The following is a 7,099-nucleotide window of genomic DNA, read 5'->3' on the forward strand; positions in this document are numbered from 1 at the left end:
TATATGAAACAATTTCACAACCATATATGAAACAACTTCATCAAAAAAAGTATTATATGAAACAATTTCACAAGATTAAACAATTTCATGAAAAATTTTCATAAGATTAAACAATGAATCGACAGATGAAGGTGGTTTGCACGGTTTACACAAATGAGGGTGGTTTTCATATGATCACTCCTCTATAATATATATATATATATATATATATATATATATATATATATATATATATATATGCAAAATAGATGGCTAAATAGATACTAAAATTTGAAAAATTAATGTATTAAGGGAATCAAATGATTATCTAAATTAGGGAAATTCAAAATCCCTGCAATTTCCTCGAGCAGGCTGTCTATGCCGTGCAAATCTTCACCATCTTTTTGCAATGGCATCAAAGGACCCAATAACATACAACAACGATGATTAAAAATAATGTCCGAATTTAGAGTTTTGAGCACATATTTAAGGTTTTGTACGTTAACAAATAGAAAGACAAGTAAAAGTTTAAAAACCCAGCATCATTCTCAAAGTTTACAAACATAGATGAACCCAGTAGACCTCGATAAAGAAGGATTGATAGAATGTAAAACCTGTATGAAATTTCACCGGTGAAACAAAAGTTATTTCATAATGTTGGTATTTCACCAATTTGGGTATATGCAGCACATAATGTGAATATAAATGTTTGTGAACTACGTCGATTTGTTTTACCAGTGAAGTGAACCTTTTTTACTGGTGAAATGAACATGTTTCACCATTTACATGAACTTGTTTCACTGGATGGTTCGTTCAGGAAGTTCCATGGGTATTTGATTATTAGATTTTCATCAAAACAACATTTCTACACTTAAATATCATTGCTTGTACATTTGTTGTTGATGTTACTCTATATGCACCACCTGAATATCTTTAGAAACTTGGACGATCATTATTCTTGTCTTGATAACCACACTGCCTAAAAATTTGGGCTTATATGCATGTACGTATGTTTGTATATATATATATATATATATATGTATGTGTGTATGTATATATACATATGTATGATCTTGAAAGTTGTAAGGTGTCGATTGCATTGAAAAGTTTTAGGGTCTTGTTAACATGACAAGAACCTTGTCATGAGATCGTAACATTTATTATCTTTAAGCTTGTAAAGGTTTTTCACTAAATAAAAACCAGTAAAAGTGTATTTTACAATTCTTTTTGTAGAAGGATGCTTTAATAGAAAGTATGCTTTTATGAAATTAGTTTGCACGCACTTGAGTAAAACGCCTTATCTTATCTATATTCATGTCAATTTGTGTGCGTCAAAATTTAGGCCCAAACAATGAGAGGACGTCTTGGATCCTCAACTGTTTAATCTAAGAAGATTATGTTTTGAGCATCTTTAGTAGGATATACACAATTTTTTCAATACGGAAGAAGAAAAGGTAAAACTCAAAAAGATACTTACAATTCTGTATTTTGAAGATTTTAGCATTAATTATATAGTGAATTGTACTGGTGGCCCCTATGGTTTGCTCAAATTTTGGATTTGCTCCCTAAAACAAACTATCTTCACTGGTGGTCCCTAGATTTTCATTTTCATAACACTCATGGTCCCTTCACTTAACAATGTTAGTTAGCAACCAATATAATGGACTTATTAGTCCTTGAACAAACTATAGGGACCAAAAATGCAAATTGCTCTCAAATATAATGTAATTCATTTTTTTTATTAAAAAATATTTTATATATCCAATCACAAATTAAATATCTCAAATAAAGTACATATTAGATAAAAATCTATATATTTATTTAAAAACTTTTAAATTTACAAAAATATTAGCATTAAAAAATCTCAAGTTTAGAAAAACAAAAAAAATCGAGACATATTCATACATCTTTTGAGTTGAGAATTGAAATATGCGAGCAAAATATTGAAAATTAAGTTGAAATATGAGATTATTATTATATAATCAAAATAGTGAATTTATCCGAACTTAATTTTCACTATTTTACTTGCATATTTCAATTCCCAACTCAAAACATATGTGAATTTATTTCGATTTTTTTTTACTTTTCTATACTTGAGATTTTTTAACGTTAACTTTTTATGTGAATTTTATACTTTTTAAATAAATATAAAGATTTTTATTTAATATGTACTTTATTTAAGATATCTGTGATTGGATATATAAATTTTTTTTAATAAAAAACAAAATAACATGAATTACATCATATTTTAAAGTAGATTGTATTTTTGGTACCTATAGTTTATTCAAAGACCAATGAGTCCATTATAATGGTTGCTAACTAACATTGTTAAGTGAAGGGACTATAGGTGTCATGAAAGTGATAATTTAGGGACCACAAGTATAAAAGTTTATTTTATGAACCAAATCTAAAATTTGAAAATCACAGGGACCATTAATGTAATTCACTCTTAATTTTATTATTAAAGTATTTAATAATATGGGAAAAGTACAATAAAAACCAATGAACTTTCTTATTTGGAATGATTAAGTCCTTAAACTTTTTTTTTGGAACAAATAAGTCCTTGAACATTCCAAAACATGTTAAATAAGTTCTTAGACTTTCCAAAAAATGTTAAATAAGTCCTTGGACAATTTTTGGAACAAATAAGTCCTTGGACAATTTTTGGAACAAATAAGTCCTTGCACATTCCAAAAAATGTTAAATAAGTCCTTGGACAATTTTTGGAACAAATAAGTCCTTGAACAATCCAAAACATGTTAAATAACTTCTTGAATTTTTATAAAACATGTTTGATATATTCTTATGACTTGTACAACTAGTTAAAGTAGTAAAATAGTGAAAAAAATCCGGAAAAAACCCCAATGAACATTCATATTTTGAACGATAAAGTGATAAAATAGTGAAAAAAAATCCGGAAATATATTTTGTCAGTGATTTTTAAACTAAAAAAAATAAAAAAATTATATAATTATTTTAATTAAAAATAATATATTTTATAATTTTTTTTATTTTTTTTAGTTTAAAAAATCACTGACAAAATATATTTTCGGATTTTTTTCACTATTTTTCCACTTTATCGTTCAAAATATGAATGTTCATTTGGGTTTTTTCCGGATTTTTTTTCACTATTTTACCACTTTAACTAGTTGTACAAGTCATAAAAATATATCCAACATGTTTTATAAAAGTTCAAGAAGTTATTTAACATGTTTTGGATTGTTCAAGGACTTATTTGTTCCAAAAATTGTCCAATGATTTATTTAACATTTTTTGGAAAGTTCAATGACTTATTTAACATATTTTGGAATGTCCAAGGACTTATTTGTTCCAAAAAATTGTCCAAGGACTTATTTAATATGTTTTGGAATGTCCAAGGACTTATTTGTTCCAAAAAATTGTCCAATGACTTATTTAACATGTTTTGTAATGTTCAAGGACTTATTTGTTCCAAAAAAAAGTTTAAGGACTTAATCATTCCAAACAAGAAAGTTCATTGGTTTTTATTGTACTTTTCCCTAATAATATAATGAAAGTATTTCTTTTCCTATTTTCTTCCATTTAATTTCAATTGATTGATTGAAGATGATTTTTCTGAGAATAACAAAACAGAATTTTTGGAGAAATCTAAGTAAATCTTTTTTCTCTCATATTTTCTATAAAAAAAAAACTAAGAAAAATTCAAAAACTTCATTTTTCTCCATGTTGTGGTTAATGTCGTTATTTAAATCCGTTAAATCAGGATTATTATGGTCTTTTCAATTTTACTCTCGTTTTCATTTAATAAAATAAAATTAATTAATATAATACATAATGTATTAACTATTTTAATTGTATGATATTACATACATACATGCATACATACATACATACATACATACATACATACATACATACATACATATAAGGTCAAGTACAAACGAAAGGACGATCAATTTGCGAGAAGAGGACAGACAACCTAAATCACATAATCTATTAAAAATACCATATTTAGCAATTAAGATAATTATCATTTTGAATTAAACAAATATTTTGTTAAATGTATAATTGGAATAAAAACACTATTTGAATCCCTTCAAAAATTATTTAGATATATTTATGTTCAATTTTAATTAATTTATAATTTGTTTACCAAGTTTTATATTATTTTTATTCATTGTTTTTTAAGTACAATTTAAGATAATATTTTTTTCAATATTTTTGTCAAATATCACATGTGATATCCATATCAAATACATTATCGTTGTCACCATTTTTTTCTCTATTTTTATATACACATTTCTCATCACATGTAATTACTATATTTAACATATGGTATCATATATGATCCATTTTGTGAATTTTTGTATATATCACATGTAATAATATGTGTAAATATAAGTTACATATGCGTCTGAGTATAAATAGCATATTATCACATACGATAGTATTTGCATCACAATGAGATCTATAAATGTGTGTGTGTGTGTGTGTATATATATATATATATATATAATCATGTATGATTAACAAAAATATCTACAATTATCACACATTGATACAATCATAGAACGAATGATCCTCCCTTTATATGTATATACCTAGTATATATATATATATATATATATACAAATACAAACAGAAACACAAACTATATATACAAATACAAACACAAACACAAACTAGTCACCCCTCGCTTCAACAAACCAACGACCGGCAAAACGACGATCTATGGTGCTTCCATCTCCGACGTAACTTCTCTTATCTATAGTGTCCTTTCCCCCACTTCTAGCTAGTCTTCCACAATAGCTAGTGTCGTTGAAGAGATGCCTTCTCCTAAACTCGTCTCTACCATTGAAACATCCTACCATCATCAAAGTAACCACCGCACAAAGACCAAAATTTATGCCCCCTTCACACCTCTGAGCCCCCACCCCCACATCATATGTGATTCCCCTTTCTTGTATGCAAATCAAAGTATCGAGAAGTCATTGATAAGCTGATGTTATCAACTTATTTGGGGGAATCACAACCAGCTTTTTTAATTTAACACCCCATTTTCTTAATTTACATATAAACCACATATTTTATATAACATGAAATTCAAATAATTACATACTTGTCTCAAATGTACAAATTTCTATATTACAAAAGTAGCTACAAGTTTGTCGTATACTTCAAGTACACGACTTGCATATATATATATATATATATATATATATATATATATATATATCAAAATCTCAAGTGCATGTAATAATACATCTTCCATAAATCCACATATGTAAAGTCAATCATAATATCCTTCACATTTTCTCTTTTCCCTTATCCTCCAATTGTGCCAGACCTGTAATTCACATTTTAAAACACAAATGAGGGTTAAACTAGAAGGTCTAGTGAGAAATTCCTTTTTATTGCTATTACAAGATGAAAATCATCAAAACACTTTTAAAAAGCTCTTATTTGTATAGAAAACAAATAAATAGTGTTTTTATTCCAAAGGTTTTTTGTCGCATCCAATAGATGATAATCTATTTTCATCGCATCAAACTCATGCATAAATTTTATTGCATTAAACATATAGCATATCAACTTGTCGCATCTCAAGAATGTGATAAACTCCACTTATCTCATTTTTAAGATGCGATAAATCTCACTCATCGCAACATTCAGGTTTGATATAAAAAATCCCATGACCAAAAGATCATCATATTCAATATTTGATAATGCCACTTTTTATCCACCAATATATCTAGCTCCTAATTATACTACCTCTATTACAAAGATAAACCTAACTCCTAATTATGTTATCCTTATTACCAAAAATACCCATTTCTTGATTATACTAACCTTATTACCAAATAATTCTCAGCTTCTGATTATGCCACTTTATTACAATCAGATGATGGAATCATATCAAAACCCAAAATTTAAGCTAATGAATTCATATAATCGCATTAAAGCATCATGTATGAAACCCTATGGTTTCATCACCCAAAAGCACATTAAGTAATATTTTCAAAGTAAAACTCACCTTGAATATAATCACAGTAATCAAAGATGTTAAGAACCAAAGAATTTTAGATAATAATCACACAGACAGTTTCTCCTTCTTCTTCTTCTTCTTCCTCGATTTATGTTGCTTTCAAAACCGAAGAAATTACCACACCTACTATTCCTTCTTTTTCTTTCCAAAAACAGCCACTAAAACAATACACATAAAAATCCCTTTTAAAAACGATGAGGCGGTGTAAGTTAAAACATACCCATGATCAATTTAATCCCTCAACTTACCACCCTTATTCAAAAACAACCCCAAACTTTTAAAAAATTTAAACCCGGTTATCACATTCAATATATTCAACTTAGAGTTGTCCAACTGAAGCTATGACGTGGTAGACTTTTAGATCAGGTTGAATTAGTAAGAGAGGAGGAGAAACACACAAGGATCAAAGATGAGGGGAAGAAAGAGAGAATTGGTGGTCTTAGAAGGGTCTCTAGGTTTGAAGAAGGGAGGTCGTGAGAGAAGAAAGAAAGAAAAGGTATGTTTTACGGTTAAAAGAGATGGAGTTACTTAAAAAGACCATTATATCCTCATATGCAAGTCAAACGAGAAGATCCAATGGATGGGAAGTTAACAGAGTTAGTTTCAAGGATCACACCAAGAAAATTGACAAACCATAGGGACCAAAAACGCAGTCTATTCTTAATCATATTTTTAAAATATTCAATACATTTAATAAACTATTATTTCTATTTTCTAAGCATTTTATAAAATAAAAAAAAACCTTTTCTCGCTCATTAGCAACCATTTTTGAATATTTTTCCAGATGCAAATAATTTACCCCCGTTCTCTTTCTTTCTTTATTTCGAAAAATCTTTTATACCCGAAAATAAGTTTAAATTCAGACTTACAACCATTGTAATTAGGTATTTTGTTTTTTTTTCTTCTGTTGATGTCACGTGCCTCTGTCTTATGGTTGTCCTCATGGCACGTGAGTTGGTAGACTCTATTTAATAAATCTATACTATATTATAAGGCATTTGGCTAAAACTCTTAAAAACTCTTAAACTCTTAAAAACTCTTAAACTCGTTCATCCCTATCCGATTTCATCCCATATCTGAATTCGTGTAACTAAC

This window comes from Cynara cardunculus (assembly GCF_001531365.2).
Source record: "Cynara cardunculus var. scolymus isolate 2C chromosome LG 3, CcrdV1, whole genome shotgun sequence".
NCBI lineage: Eukaryota > Viridiplantae > Streptophyta > Magnoliopsida > Asterales > Asteraceae > Cynara > Cynara cardunculus.